Below are 16601 nucleotides of genomic sequence, written 5' to 3' on the forward strand. Positions count from 1 at the left end.
GCCACAAAAAAAACCACAAGTTATTTTAAAAACATTTTCTCCAAACCTTACTCCAAAAAAAATTCATCACCCAGCAAAAACTACATACTAAACAAAAATCAAAATAAACTCTATTCCCATTTTTTTCCATTCTTCTTCTTTTTCCTCATTTAAACCCCTTCTCTTCAATCTACTTTACCACCCAAAAACCCAAAAAACCCAAAAAACAACAAAACTCTCCAAAAAAACTCCACCCGGCCCCGGGTGGGGAACAAAAAAAAAAAACAAACGTTTTTTTACGTCTAAAAAAACCACTTTTTAATCAAATTAAATAACTACCTTTCACCTTATTTTTTTCCCTTCCCCTGTGCCTTATAAAACACTCTGCGTAATTTTATTAAATAAATAATTTTTTCCTCACTTCCATCTAAAAAATTCTATTAAAAAAAAAAAAAAATCAAAACCCTTCACTCTCAAAAAAAAAAAAAGTCGTATCATTAACCCAAAACACATTTATTGCCTGACCCCTCCCTACCCTTTTTTTCTTGTTGCAGGACACTACATTAATACCTGCAAAAAGAAAAAAAATGTACAAAGCCTTCCACATTGGGTAAATTCATATCATTTCTTTCTCTTCTTTAGCAAGTCAAACCACCTGCTTCTACAGCACTTCTGAACTCCATTCTGACTCTTGGCAAGAAATTCTTACAGGCCTGACATTGTGGCTACAGCTCTGTGATGATCCACATGAAAGGTGGGTGCTTTCTTCAATTATCCTTTCTTCAATGCAACACTTCCTTTTTACTATCTATCTAGGTCATCTCCTTCATTTTCATAACTATATTCGGAAGGCACTGTGTACTGGGCATTGGCTATAAATGTCCACCCAGAAAGGTAGACAACAGCTTTGCTGCAAGGCAGATAATCTTTTCAATATTCCTGCAAGAGCTGGCTTGCCTGCATTTGGTAATTATGGAACATGCTTCAGCTACTCCAGCAACAACACGTGAACAATTACTTCTTACTGATAGTGAGGCTCAAAAACGACACTTCTGAAGCAACAATGCACTGCAGGCACCTGGACACATGTCCTTCCCTAAGGAAAAAAACTCAAAGTTCTTTCCCTCTTCCCTGGCTTGCTGGTACCAAGCACAGAAAACTGCACCTGAGGGAAGCTTGGAAGCCTGTATCCTCTGACATTTTGCACTTGGTTAGAGCTTTTTATTCATACCTCTGCATACTTCTGAAAATTACAGTTCCTCTTTTACAACATAGCCAATGTCCACACTTACCTAGAAAGAGGCACTGGGATTTGTTTTCTGTAAATTCATTCAGGAAACTCCTTGTTCTTTCTCTCTCTCATTCATGGCCATAGTTTCCCAAAGAATATTTAGCAGGGCCTTTTTGCTTTGATACCCTCTATTTCATTTCCATTTCATTCTCTAAATTCTTTACATCCTGAAACTTTTTCTAGTACGTGGAAGAGCACAATCATAAATGGACAACAGAAAAATTGTAGAACTTCCCTAGCTCAAGATGTTGTTTTTCACTCTTTATCTATTTGCTCTTCCCATCTCATAGCTGCTCTTTTCCATGCACCTTTAAGGGCCTGCAATTCTCGCTGCTGCAGAAGGACTTGTGAACTGCTGCTTCCCTACCTTGCTCATCAGAGCACGGAATCCAGTCGGAAGGTGCCGGTCCGTCGGTGCGCAAACCACCAGGTATGGCTAGAAAGAGTAGAAAAAATTCATGAAATACTTTCCCTTGGAGAACAGTTCCCATGCTTTGCAAATCTGGGTTCATACATAGAAATATTGGCACATCAAGTCTGTATCAATTTCAATACAGAACAGCATCGCTTTAACTCTCGAAAACTGTAGGGTTTGGATGATGTTGCTACCACTTCCTACATTACAAATGTGGCTATGCGGATCTCAAAACTGGTACACATGTCTCCAAATATTTTATCTAATACTGGACAGTACATAAGGTGCTTAGCCTTATACCTGCACATGCTTATTACCTGTGTGTGAACTGCATACCACGTGCATAGCCTGCAGAAATACACTTCAGGATTAATTCTGATTCGTAAGGCTCCGTTACATGAGCCTTACAGAACTGCACCTCATCAATTATCCATGTACAGAAATTTGGCTTTCAAATGGCCTAAGAGAAAAAAAAATAGTTTTGCTAACTCTTTCAATGCCATGTTAAAGGAATAACATATCTCATGTTGCTGAGGAAACAATAACTGCAATAACCATCCTCCCCTGTTCCCTGTATGACACACTGAAATATGGTTCAGAAGGTTTACTTCAACCACTGTAGGAAATGCCACACAGCTCACATGGTGGCCGATTCTCAGCCTCTGTTCCACTCACTGTACCATTCGGCCAGATCAGAGAGAAGCAAGTAAAAAAAAAAGTAAAAAAAGTTTAAAAAATATTATCCCAAAGGGAACATTTGCAGGTGGTGGTTGTACAATTGTTCCATCTGAACATGTGGGCAGCCCAGGCCACGCTTCTGATAGAACTGTTTGGTGTGGATGAACTCATGTCACTGTGACCAAAACATATGAGCAATACTTTGCTTCCCTTTATGCAATTAACACCTCTCTGGTCACCACAGTTCTGGTATTAGGTTAGCCTGAGATGCTGCAGTCTGACAGGGATCCTTCTCAAAACCTAGGGAGAAAACTCAGGTTTATATGTCAGCACCTTCACTGATGACTTCTTTAGAATTCAGTGGCAAGACGTCATTCATCTATTTTTCTTATTTGCCACGTAAGCCACACAACATATTTATTCTTTGAAATAGGACTCTGACATCTCTTACCTGAAAAGGTTTTCATCATTGCTCATAAGTGTGATCTTCCTCCCTCTTCCTGCTGATCAAACCTGGCTCAAACCACTGCCTCTTTTCAACAGCTAGCACACACTGGGCACAACACACCCAGGAGTCCAAGGCCAGCCTCAGGCCGACCTCCTAGCAGCTTCTGTCTGGCACAAATCCTGACATTTGCACAGCTTTACAATACAAAATCCCACATTTCCCCATGGGAACCTGGGGGCAACAATGGCTCTTTTCCATGGGAATGGCACATCACCACTCTCGTGTAAGATAGGCAGTTTGGAGGAATCCAAGTGCACACAGACCTCTGCTTCTTTACACCTTTCATCTGACAGGATTCCTGCAGCATGCACACTTTTCAGGTACAATACCACATTTGGAACCTGGCTGCAAACGGTGCCTCTTTTACACACGTAACAAACTTTTCCACCCTTCTGACCTGCACACCGTGGCAAATGCCTCCTCACATCGTAAAAACCATCTGACAACACTTCATAACGAGCCTCAAGATACACTATATCGCCTCTGTGTTACCTCACTCCACTCAGTCAGGTTTTCTGGGAAAAAAAAAGGACTGTTTGAACCTTTTACAAACCTGCTGTGGGACTAAGAACACCAAGCTATACTGATAGCAATCATAACAATCCATTCTTTACATTCATTTCAATTATTCACTACCCACAACAACACCTGTAACTCCTGCTTCAGGACACCACATCTATAGAAATACTGCACTACTGATATTAAAGGAAGCGAGGACAATAACCACATCAAATCTCTTCTTCCCCCACAGCAATGACCGTGGCCACATCTCCTTTGCTCTACCTCGAGGACACGCTCTGGGGAGTACCTGACAGCATAAGAGCTCTCAAGAATCTTCACCACTGTCAAGACAGCCACTTGACCCCAATGAATGCAGGATCTCCTGCAAGGACTGATGCTGCCACCACTGCAGCTTCTCTGCTTCCACACGGGGAACCCGGCAGAGCATGGCCACAACACCCTCTGCAAGCTGCAGCTGGCCACAGCAGGGCAGGGTGGAGAGGGAGGCAGCAGCACTTTGGGGAGGCGGCAAAGAAAAGCCAGGAAGAACGACCTCTGAGCCAGGACGAGGCCAAGGCCCGTGGTGGCAATGACAGCAGCAGTGGAACTCCCCAGCAGCAGTGGAACTCCCCAGGTAACGGGTGGCAGCAGATGCACCCACGATAATCAAAGCGCTCCGGCTAACTGACCTGGCGCCGGGTCACCCACGACCGTACCTCCAAACTGACCCACTGTCACCACACCCTGCTGTCTAACTGCCCCAGCACCAGATCACCCACGGCCATACCTCCAAACTGACCGACTGTCACCACACCCTGCTGTGTTTGGCAGCCTGGTGCTTTTTTCCGTATCTAGAATGTGAAATTTCCAGACAAGGAGGTTGCTTTTTCAAAATTCTACATGTGAGGACGCTCCAGTGCTTTTCCTCAACATGAAAATTATGGCTTTTGGATTTTCTTTATGCCCCTGACAATCTGCACACTTTTGGATTCTGGCTGCATCGGTCTGTGCGCTCTATGAAAAACATTCTACTGTTTGGACCTTCCGAGAAACGGAAATCTTCCACTATTTATGAAGCGATACAACGAAACCTTTTCTCAAAACTGTTTTCTTATTCCCACCCCCTAAACTTTTATATACTTACACTCATCTATTTACATTATATCTATTTGCACTTATTATAGAGAAAATACTTACAAATCCATTGACACTTACAGAACCTCTCCTAAGACACAAGCCACATATTTACAATGTTCAACTTGTATATTTTGACAATTCAATATCACGTCAGACTTCTACACTCTAACCTTACACATCTACTCATATCAAACCTCTCTTTACATTAATATCTAATATCTGATTAGACTTTGTACAGAACAGCTAATAGATCTATTTATTCTTTTTTTACATTTTGTCCTATATATCATCCTGCCTTATAAGTTAAGCTCTTTAATTGGTTCATTTATATACACAACACTTGTGTTTGCACTTTAAAATCTTCTATCTGCTTTGGCCTTGCATGGACAAGCTTATGCAGGACACACATTACTCTTTCTCTCTCTGCCTCATCTGCATGCTGCCCCAAGGAAGATTTTACAATAGCATTTTCCTTTCCTTACCTACACTTTAGCTCCATTTCATACCCTCCGTTATTCAAATCCTAATACTTTTCTTACTGCCTACAAGATCACTGTCATAAAGGAACAGCAGAAAAATGACAACACCTCCCTAGCTCAACATTTCTTTTTCCTCTTTTCCTAATTGCTCTTCCCATTTCACATGTTGCCTTTTTAATGCATGTTTAAAGGACTGCAATTACCACTGCTCCAGAAGAATTTGGGAAGTGCTGCTTCTCCCTCTGGCTCACCGTGGAACAAAATCCAGACGCGAGATGCCGCTCTGTAGCTGTAGAAAACCTCCGGGTATTCATACAAACAATACACTAAATAAATGAAATTCTATGCCTTCAAAGAAATTCCCCATGTCTGTAAAATCTAACAAAATACATTAAAAAACTCTCCTGATCAAGTATGTATCCATTTCAATGCTGAACAGACACACTTTGAACTTTTAAAAACTTCTGGCTTTGGTGCTACCCCTTCTTACATTACAAAAATTGCAAATTCTGACCTCAAATCTGGGTTCTGGGGGATCACAGGCAACTATACCACGGCTGTCACCAGCCCAGATCCTACCTAGGCCCGTATGGGATATAGGTTCACCTTGGGGTTAGACACAGCTGCCCTGGCAAAAATTCCTCCTGCAGGCACAAGATTACATGGCAGATGTTCTTAGGCACACTCTGAAAGCGGTGGGTTTGGATGGGACTCTGGGATGTAGACGGCTGCATCACCAACTGCCCTCAATACCTCTCACTCATCCTTCCTTTCAGCTAACGGGCCACGGCCCCCCACCCGCTCCACAGCCCCCTACAGCCCTGTGGTGCCAAGTGCTGCCCTGGACAACACGACACCTGTCAGCTCTGGAGCCCAAATCCTGGTTTTGTAAGCCTGTGGTGGGACTCGGCAATAGGGACTGGGGGCTGCACCTCTCCTGGGGTGACCTTCGGCTCCACTAACCTTGTGTGCTAACAATTCACATGGTAGCCAGGACTCTGCCCGTGGCCCATGGGTTCACCCCCCATCCCGGTTAGGGCTCACTGCTCCATACCCCACCTGTCCTGGACATGCTCTCACTCCCCCAGCAGAGGCACTACCCTGGGGCTCTGCACCCTGTACACATTTACCTGTATCTCTCTGACATCCCCTCCTATGCCACCGCCAGCAACCCGCCTTGGGACGGGGCTCTGTCTCCCACACCCTTCTCCCTTCTGCTGCTCCCCATGCCTCTCCCACAAATGTTTACTAATGCATTCTATTGCTGATCAAACAGAGAAATAATTAACACATTCACACTTTTCATTGGGAGTTTATTTATTAAAGGAATCATGGGGAGTAATAAGCTAAAATAAATTGCATCAGCCTGCGCTTACCACGCAGCTTTTCCTTGCTTCATAAGGTGACGCTGAACTCTCTCAGCAGGACTAAAAAATCCAGCTCTCCAGTTTAATAAAAGCCACCTTAGACCCACTGGGCCCAAAACCGTAACAAATGGCACACTTCTTTTAGAGAGCTCTGCAACTACTCACGTTGGATACTGCTTTGGGGACTGCAACAATGACAGTCTTGCCATCCTGGCAAGCTCTGGCTCTGAACAGCCTGCTGCTGGCAGCTCCTGCAGCCAAAATTTATCCAGGCCGGTGATGATTGGCATCTTCAGCACCACCTTCATGCCACCCTAGGCAGCTGAACCGGGACACCCAGGACATTCCAGGCAGAGGTCCCTGCAGAACCATAAAAATCATTCAGTGCTTTGCAAAGCAAAGCTCAGAGGGATACAAGGCATTTTTCAGGAAAACCAACCAAAAACCCAGAAATTTTAGTGACCGAAGAACACACTTTTTGGAATGCAACTGCAGCCCGGCTCGTACCGAACGCTACACCTATCCACACTTTTAAGGGTGTGGAAAATGCCTTCAAAAACAGCTTATCCCATGACCACCTCCCACTGACAGGATCCTTGGGGCAACTCTTATATTTTTGCATGTTCAACTGACAATAGGAAAACAGGACAGGTGTTTGGGATTTCTCTGAGCACAGTCTAGCAGCTCACAATACCCTTTGGGCTTTTACTTTGGTATTTTTATAACCTGGGGTTTCAATTATTTTCTGACCTGTGCTTGTCATGGGCCTGCAGCATCCTAGTCCAGCCTCTTGGCTTCATTTGCCTTCTTCCACCGCATTTATCCTAGCATGGAAACTGCTAAAAAGCACAAAACAATGACACACGCTTCACACTTCAAACGCAAATAAATTACAATTACGAAAAATCTCGCTGCCACTTTTCTAAACTATTCATCACAGACCTTAGAAAAAGCAAAGGTGATCTGTCCCTGACAGGACCCCGCTGGGACACTGTGGTGGTTTTGATTGGCCCAAAACATCAGCGAAGTGTTTTTAACATCTAAGAGAAATTTGAGCCCCTCAGAAGCTGTTCTAGTAGGCCTAGGGAGGTGTCTGAGGGGTGGGGTGTAGCACAAAAATGGCTCCTGTGTGTCCGGAGTGCAAGTTCTGGAAGTTTTTACATCAAGTCCAGCAGAGCCAATCTCTGATGGCTCTGAAAGTAATAGACATGCTGCCGGCCAAGTTTGGGCCAATTAAAGGTGCTAGTTACGCCTCTGTGAAAACATATTTAAAAAAAAGTCAAAACAAAGCAGGCGCGCACTTCTTTCACTTTGTAGTTGGAGGAGGAGGAGGTGCAGGTGAAAATATGTGAGGGAGAACAGCATAGAAAGTGCCAAAGTCAGTGAAGAAGGGGGGAGAAAGAAGTGCTCCAGTGCTTCCGGCACCAGAGCTGAAACTTTCTGCTAGCCGTAATAGAAACTATGGGGGAGTCAGAAATTCCTCCTGCAACCCATGAAATCTGTAAAGATGCAAAAATACACCCACAGCTCTCTCCAGAGGAGGAGGTAGATGCCTAAAAAAGACTGTAAACCAGTGGGAGTCTCATCTAAGAGTTAAAACTGCAAAAGGCCTTAACTGAGAGAGATAAGCCTTGCTCCTGGCATAGAAGCAGCCTAACCTCAGCTCGGGAGAGTCTGCACAGCACCTTATAGACAAAAAACTCATGTTACAACAAAAATTCGGGCGGGATGTTGCTCATGAGATTGGACGCACACCAAAGAAGTTCCTAGAGGACTGTCTCTCGTGAGAAGGACCCCTGGCTAAGTAGAAAACCTCTTTTCCTGATTAAACTAACCAGAAGACCCCTCAACCTGCCCCCTGTCTGTGTTGCTAGTTTGCAAAGAGAGAAAAAAGGGGGGGGGGTGAGTGCAGAGACTGCTTCTTAAGAGGGTAGGGGTGAGAGCAGAAAACTGTCTGAAGAGAGAGAAAAACAAGCAGAGATAAAGAGTATTTATAGTAGAAAAATTGTAGTAATGAGTAAATTTGAAAATCTGCTCTGTAAACTGAAAAGAGACCCCACACCCTGCCCCCCCCCCCACCTGGCTCGTGGATTGTAGAGGAGGAAAGGGGGTGAATACTGTAAGTTCGTAAGAGGGAGGGAGGGGTGTGAACAAAATAATGTATAAAAATATATTTTTACCTTACATCTATCCTCCAATTCTGTTAAGTAATTAAACACTTTTTGCAACTTTAAGCTTAAAGCCTGTTTACCCTTTTTCGTGCGTCCTCCTGGCAAGGGTCCTGTCTCAAACCCACAACAGACACCCGAGCAGGCTCAGCGGGGCGCGGGAAGGCAGGCGGCTTTGGGGACGATTCACAGACACGCTGCCGCTGCCCGCAGGGACACAACCCGCACCGGCAGCTGCGGCTCCGCTCCCGCCCGCCCCCGCGGCCGCAATGCCTCCCCCGGCGCCTCCCCCGGCGCCTCCCCCGGCGCCTCCCCCGGCGCCTCCCCCGGCGCCTCCCCCGGCGCCTCCCCCGGCGCCTCCCCCGGCGCCTCCCCCGGCGCCTCCCCCGGCGCCTCCCCCCGCGCCTCCCCCGGCGCCTCCCCCGGCGCCTCCCCCGGCGCCTCCCCCGGCGCCTCCCCCGGCGCCTCCCCCGGCGCCTCCCCCGGCGCCTCCCCCGGCGCCTCCCCCGGCGCCTCCCCCGGCGCCTCCCCCGGCGCCTCCCCCGGCGCCTCCACCGGCGCCTCCCCCGGCGCCTCCCCCGGCGCCTCCCCCGGCGCCTCCCCCGGCGCCTCCCCCGGCGCCTCCCCCGGCGCCTCCCCCGGCGCCTCCCCCGGCGCCTCCCCCGGCGCCTCCCCCGGCGCCTCCCCCGGCGCCTCCCCCGGCGCCCCCTCTTTGCCGGGGCGGAACCCGAATGCGGACGGGAGGGAGAGCCAGGGGTGGGGCTGTGCGGATTCAACAGTCACAGCACAAACGGGCTGCTCGGAAGGGTGGCTGTGAGATTTGCGGGCTTCCAGGGCTCTGTGCTTGTGAGGCGCGGGCAGGGGAGCGCGGAATGCAGCGTGGGAGGAGCTCGGGAACAACGCGAGGGCGGTGGGCGAGTCAGGGGCGAGAGCGGCTGGGGACCGCCTTTGGAATTCCCTGTGTATCGTTCCTCGCCTTTTTGGCTAAGATCAAGTGTAGTATCTATTCTTATCAGTTCAATATCTGATACGTCCTCGATGGGAGGACTTTATATTACAGGATTTTTGGGCTCGGGACTTGGATCCGGAGCTTGCTCCCTCCGCTCCGCGCGTGGTTCGGGTATTGCGGTGCCTCCGGGAACGGTGCACCCCGCCGGGGACCTCTGCTCGGTTAAAAACACATTTAAACCCGAGTAAACGTGATTATCCGCAGTTAAGGGTAAACCGCAGCTCTCCGGACCCCTGAGAAGCTGCCAAAGCTCGGGCGGCTGTGATTCTCTCCTCCCTGCCCCTCGCAGGGTGCCGCGAAATGGCGGCGCTTCCCCCGTGCTTTTGCGTGCTATTTGGGTTAAACTCCGGGATCTCGCCGCTTTCTGAGGGGGTTTCCGATTTATATCAGGGTAATAGAGGACATTAATGTCATTTAAATGAATCTGGGAGGGGATTTGGGGCAGTTTTGTCACATAAACACGTGAAGGAGGTGAGCAGCGGGGCGGGGGAGCCGCACGGCTTTCTTTTTGCAGCTCTTTGACCGCGGATGTTTCTACGATGCAAATAAAAATCTCAATTCTTTTTAAAAACACCGATTTTGTTTATTTGTAAAGTAAAAAAGGCGCAGAGCTTCATCACAGCCGCTTCGGCAGCGGCTGGGAGGTCCTGGGGTGACCTAGGAGATCCCGGGAGTCCCCAAAGCCGGAAAATTCCCTAAAGCCCCTCCCGACCTTCCCCGGTTTCCTCAGCAATTTTGGGGGCGATGTGACAATTTTGGGGGATTTTCGGGCATTCCCCGCGTCCTGCCCGGGATTTTCCTCCTCCCCTGCTCTTACCGCAGTCCCGAGGGTCCCTCTGCTGCCCCCGAAAAGCCTCAAAAAGGGGCAAGAAATCCCCGATGCCCGCTGTCCCGAACCCGCCCGGCAGAGCGGCGTTGGCCCGAGCCGCGCCTCATGAGGGAATATGGAAATTAGAAGGGCATGGGCGGGGTTTGGGGGGCAGGAGTGGTTATGCAAATGAGAGAACGCCGGGAGGGAGTGGCTTCATGGGAGAAAGGGGCGGGGTTATGCTAAATAGATGCCCGCATGCACGAACGGCATCTTGGGAGAAATGGGCGGGCTTATGCTAATTTAGATTACCTCATGCCCGAGGTGCATCCTGGGAGAAATGGGCGGGGTTATGCAAATCGGCATGACCTCATGCCCGAGGTGCATCCTGGGAGAAATAGGCGGGGTTATGCAAATCGGCATGACCTCATGCCCGAGGTGCATCCTGGGAGAAATGGGCGGGGTTATGCAAATCGGCATGACCTCATGCCCGAGGTGCATCCTGGGAGAAATGGGCGGGGTTATGCAAATCGGCATGACCTCATGCCCGAGGTGCATCCTGGGAGAAATAGGCGGGGTTATGCAAATCGGCATGACCTCATGCCCGAATGGCATCCTGGGAGAAATGGGCGGGGTTATGCAAATCGGCATGACCTCATGCCCGAATGGCATCCTGGGAGAAATGGGCGGGGTTATGCAAATCGGCATGACCTCATGCCCGAGGTGCATCCTGGGAGAAATGGGCGGGGTTATGCAAATCGGCATGACCTCATGCCCGAAGTGCATCCTGGGAGAAATAGGCGGGGCTATGCAAATCTAAGAACTCGCCGGCGAACGGCACCACGGGAAATTGAGTCGCGGTCACGAATTTTTGGGGGATTTAAGGTTTAGCGCCCCAGCAGCGCGGGCGGAAAGGGGGGCAGGCGAGCGGGAAAGGGCCCGGGAAGAGCTGCGAAAGAGCTGGAGCGCGAAGAAATGGTCGCCGTGACTTGTGTGTGTGGATAGCGGGGTCCCGCCGGGAGCGCGGGAGGTGACCGGCGTCGGTTCTCGGCCTTTTGGCTGAAGTCAAGTGCGGTGTGTGGTGTTATCGGCTTAGTGCCTAATCCTTCCGCGATGAGAGCATCTGTCATTAATCTGATCTCACTATTTGAGAGTCGGACGGGGAGCTGGCTTCTTCCAGTCCGCGTATTGTCCCGGCATTGCGGTGCGTCCGCGCAGGGTGCACCCCCGTCAGGGACCTTTGCTTGGTTCAAAACAGATTAAAATCAGAAATAGTGGGAATTGTCGAAGCTGTCCCGCACTGTCGCCCACCCTTTTCTGTTGAAATAACGCTTCTCCGCTTCCCGAGCGGCTGCCAGGCTCGGGCGGCGGTGATTCTCTCCCTTCTCCCCTCGCAGGTGCCGCGAGACGGCGGCGCCTCCCGCGCGCACTTTTTTGGGTTAAACTCCGTGATTTCGCCGCTTTCCGGGTGAGTTTAAACCTTTTCTCAGGGAAATAAAGGATAATAATGCTGTTTAAATGAATCGGGGAGGGGATTTGGGCAGTTTTACCAAATAAATCCGTGAGGGAGGTGAGGAGCGGGGCGGGGAGCCGAGCGGGTCTCTTTTTTGCAGCTCTTCGATCGCGGGTGTTGCTACGATGCAAATAAAGATCTCGATTCTTTTTAAAAACACGGATTTTGTTTATTTGTGAGGTAAAAAAAGGTGCAAAACCTCAGCGGAGCCGCTTCGGCAGCGGCCGGGAGGTCCTGGGGGTGACCTAGGAGATCCCGGGAGTCCCCAAAGCCGGAAAATTCCCTGAAGCCCCCCCGGAACCTCCCCGGTTTCCTCAGCAATTTTGGGGGCGATGCGACAATTTTGGGGGATTTTCGGGCGTTCCCCGTGTCCTCCCCGGGATTTCCCCTCTCCCCTGCTCTTACCGCAGCCCCGAGGGTCCCTCTGCCGCCCCCGAAAAGCCCCAGAAAGGGGCGAGGGATCCCCCGACCCCCGCTGTCCCGAACCCGCCCGGCAGAGCGGGCCGGGCCCGAGCCGCGCCTCGTGAGGGAAATGCAAATGAGGAGGCTGTCGGCGGGGTTTGCGGCGGCGGCGGCTGGGGGGGAGGGGGGGAAGCGGGCGGGGGCGGGGTTATGCAAATCGGCATGACCTCATGCCCGAAGTGCATCCTGGGAGAAATGGGCGGGGTTATGCAAATCGGCATGACCTCATACCCAAGGTGCATCCTGGGAGAAATAGGCGGGGTTATGCAAATCGGCATGACCTCATGCCCGAATGGCATCCTGGGAGAAATGGGCGGGGTTATGCAAATCGGCATGACCTCATACCCGAATGGCATCCTGGGAGAAATGGGCGGGGTTATGCAAATCGGCATGACCTCATGCCCGAATGGAATCCTGGGAGAAATGGGCGGGGTTATGCAAATCGGCATGACCTCATGCCCGAAGTGCATCCTGGGAGAAATGGGCGGGGTTATGCAAATCGGCATGACCTCATGCCCGAATGGAATCCTGGGAGAAATGGGCGGGGTTATGCAAATCGGCATGACCTCATGCCCGAAGTGCATCCTGGGAGAAATGGGCGGGGTTATGCAAATCGAGATGACCTCATGCCCGAATGGCATCCTGGGAGAAATAGGCGGGGTTATGCAAATCGGCATGACCTCATACCCAAGGTGCATCCTGGGAGAAATGGGCGGGGTTATGCAAATCGGCATGACCTCATACCCGAATGGCATCCTGGGAGAAATGGGCGGGGTTATGCAAATCGGCATGACCTCATGCCCGAAGTGCATCCTGGGAGAAATGGGCGGGGTTATGCAAATCGGCATGACCTCATGCCCGAAGGGAATCCTGGGAGAAATGGGCGGGGTTATGCAAATCGGCATGACCTCATGCCCGAAGTGCATCCTGGGAGAAATGGGCGGGGTTATGCAAATCGAGATGACCTCATGCCCGAATGGCATCCTGGGAGAAATAGGCGGGGTTATGCAAATCATGGCATCCTGGGAGAAATGGGCGGGGTTATGCAAATCGGCATGACCTCATGCCCGAACGGCATCTTGGGGAAAATGGGCGGGGTTATGCAAACTAAATGAAACGCGGCGCGAATTGCAGTCTCGGTAAAGGGGCGGGGTCATGCAAATTAAAGCACAATCCCGCATGAATGGCGTCTGGGGAAACGAGGTCCGGCCATGCAAATTAGATCACTGCGCGCAGCGATCTACGCCGTCATGGCGGATGAAGGTCGGTCAGGCAAACTCGATTCCTTAGCGGCGCGAATGGCATCTTGAGAGCTTTATTGGGGGATTTGCAGAGTTTAGGCCTCGGTGCGCGGGAGGCGCGGGGGGGAAATGGGGTTTCAAGCCTTTCCTGAGTCCCCGAAAAAGACCTTTTTTCCATTTTTCCCCATTTATCTCCGCAGCTCCTCTCAGCCCCGGCTCGGCAAATCCAACCGCATGGTCCGAGCGGCCAAAAACCCGAGCGCGGCACCTTCGCCGTGCCTCTGCCGGCCTGTCCAGCCCCGCTGGCCGCGCCGAGAATCCATGAAAAAACTCCTGCAGCTCCCGAGCCTTTCCGCCTCTCCCGGAGCTCCCAGCGCCTGACGAGCTTCCCGCGCGGCCGGCCGGAGCGGCGGGGTGATGCATATTAGAGACACAGAGCACCGCCGTGATTTCGGGTCAGTGCTTCAGAAACATGTGCTGACAGCGCGGGAAAACAGCGGGATAGAGTCTCTAAATTGCTCGAAAGGAGGTGCGCGGCGGCGCGGGGGAGACAGCGAGGTGTGTGTTTGTCGAGCGGGGTGCCGCCGGGAGTGGGGGAAGGAGATTGTCATCGCCGCTCGGCCGTTTGGCTAAGATCGAGTGTAGTGTTTATAGTTATTTATTCGGTTTTGGGTACGTCTTTGACGAGAGGACTTTACGTTAAGCGGGTATTTGAGCTCGGGAGTTGGGTCCAAAGCTTGCTCCCTCGGCTCCGCACATCGTCCCGGTATTGGACTGCCTCCGGCAGCGGTGCATCCCCACCGGGGACCTTTCGACTGCCAAACACAGACTGAATGCATTCGGAAACACTAAACATCACAAGTCTGTGGGTATTCCCCCCGCGAGTTCCTGGCAGGGGCTCGCTGTCATCCCGGAGCTCGCTCTCACGCCCGGTGTATCTTCCCGGCAATGCGGTGCCTCCGGGAACGGCGCACCCCGCACGGGGACATTACGGTAGTGAAAAAGCACAAGGAGAGAGCGGTTGCTTAACTGCTATGTATATTTGTCGCAATATCAGACGTTATTATGTGACAAAAGGTTTGTGGCGCTTCCGAAGGTGCCGCGAAGGCAGCGCTGTCGCTTGTGGATCCCGTCCGTCCTTCTGCCTCAGCGCCCGCAACATCTCGTGCCTTAGCCCCGCCTGTCCCAGGGGCTCTGTTATAGGGCGCTAATAACGGGGAGATTAATTAGTAGGTTACACTGAAAAGGGACAGCGCAAGTCTGCTTCTGCAGGTGCTACCGGAAATACCCGAATGGTGGAGAGAGCGAGGGTAAGTATGTCAATTCATAACCCACAGCCCTACTTCCTGGCAGCTTCTCTCTGCAGTAATTCGCACCGTGCTCAAAATTTTAGGAGGCGCAATCCCACATTGCGCATTGGGCAACTGGCTGGGAACAATGGCTCTTGTCCACACAAGGGACAGATTTCCACCCTCATGTCTTGCAGGCACATTGGAAGAGCCTCTGGGAGTCCAAGCACAGACAGAGCTCTGCTTCCTGGCATCTTTCATCTGGGAGGAATCCTAGGACATTCACAACTTTAACAAGAGGAATCCCACATTTGGACCCTGGCTGAAAAGACTGCCTCTTTTACACAGGTGGGAAACTTTTACATCCTACTTTGCTGGACACACTTGCAAATACCACTTCACATTATGACAACCGTCTCACAACACTTCATAATAACCCAGAACATCAGGTAGATAACCTGTGTCTTACCTCAATACATTCAGGCAGGTTTCATGGAAAAAAACTCAGTTTCAACCTATTTACAAACGTGTTTGGTGGCATTAGGGACAGCAAGCTTTCTTCATATAGGTCAGAGAAATCCTTTCTTTGCACTGATTTCAATTATTCACTACCCACAACAACAGTTATAACTGTTGGTTCAGGACACCACATCTGAAGAAATATTGCAAGTATGATGCCAAAGGAAACAAAACCAATAACCACACAAAAACTTGTTATTCACACAGGACAATGACCGTGGCCACATCTCCCTCTCTGTAGCTGGAGTACAGACCTTGGGGAGCATCTCACAGCATAGGGACTTACAAAAGCTTCACAACTATGCTGACAAGCACTTGACTGCAACAAAAAATGCTTATAATACGTATGTTAATCTTATTTTCTCTACCGCTTGACTTTTCAGGTGCTCCCCCTACCAGACCCCACCAACAGAGGACAATGCAGCATCTCCTGGAACAACTGATGCTGCTGCTGCTGCTGCTGCTGCTGCTGCTGCCGCCACCACCAACACTGGAGCCACTCTGCTTCCATTGAGGGGAGCCAGCACAGCACAGCCCCAGCACCACCTCTGTGACACAGCTGGCCATGGCAGGGCAGGCTGCAGCAGAAGTGCAGGGAGGCAGGACAGGAAGCCAGGAACAACCTGTGATGTGGGCCCAACACTGTGACCAGCATCATGCTTGGGGATGACAAGCACAAGTGGAGCTCCCCAGGGTAGCCCCTGGCAGCTAATCCATGTGTTCCCAGTCACCCACACAGCACAGGATCACCAGCAGCCGTGCCTCTAAACTGCCCAAGTTTCACCACAAACTGCAGTACTTGGCAGTGTGGGGCCTTTTTCTTTTCTGCTATGTGAAAATTGGGATGATGGGGGGCTGCGTTTTAAAATTATCCACTTCAGCATTTTTCCACTGCTTTTCCTGAGCATTACAGCTACTACTTTGGAATTTGGGTTAGCCCACAACAATGTGGAGAGTCTTGGATACTGCCTGCATCATTTCATGAATGACCCACACTGCACCTCTTTGCACACATCCAGTGCTCAGGAGATGCACTCACATTGAACAAGTTTGCAAAAAACAGCCTTCCGTGGGAGAAACAACAGGTGACCGTAACCCCCATTTCCTACTACCCTGCACAGCTGCAGTAGGTACAACAGAGGGGCAGAAAGGTGTTTTTAAGGTTTTATTTCAATTCTATGCTCTTATTTGCTTAAAAATAAATTACACTAATATCTATACTTTGAACCTGTTTTGC

General features: G+C 50.4%; 2 long non-coding RNA genes and 2 other non-coding genes across 4 annotated transcripts; 3 read left to right on the top strand and 1 right to left on the bottom strand.

The window, feature by feature from the left end:
• The first annotated feature begins 543 nt into the window (after positions 1 to 543).
• LOC146430073 (uncharacterized) lies at positions 544 to 16582 on the top strand. The gene is made up of 2 exons (XR_014855246.1): positions 544 to 733; positions 15748 to 16582. It is a non-coding gene; the product is annotated as an uncharacterized LOC146430073 (long non-coding RNA).
• On the bottom strand, positions 6403 to 7197 carry LOC146430074 (uncharacterized). The gene is made up of 2 exons (XR_014855245.1): positions 7106 to 7197; positions 6403 to 6715 (listed from the first exon to the last, which is right to left on the bottom strand). It is a non-coding gene; the product is annotated as an uncharacterized LOC146430074 (long non-coding RNA).
• On the top strand, positions 9488 to 9677 carry LOC146430075 (U2 spliceosomal RNA). The gene has a single exon (XR_014855394.1). It is a non-coding gene; the product is annotated as a U2 spliceosomal RNA (small nuclear RNA).
• LOC146430076 (U2 spliceosomal RNA) lies at positions 14166 to 14356 on the top strand. Its single transcript, XR_014855396.1, has one exon. It is a non-coding gene; the product is annotated as a U2 spliceosomal RNA (small nuclear RNA).
• Positions 16583 to 16601: the final 19 nt, after the last annotated feature.

The sequence above is a fragment of the Lichenostomus cassidix genome, chromosome 15, assembly GCF_008360975.1.
Source record: "Lichenostomus cassidix isolate B80296 chromosome 15, HeHo_3.0, whole genome shotgun sequence".
Taxonomy (NCBI): domain Eukaryota; kingdom Metazoa; phylum Chordata; class Aves; order Passeriformes; family Meliphagidae; genus Lichenostomus; species Lichenostomus cassidix.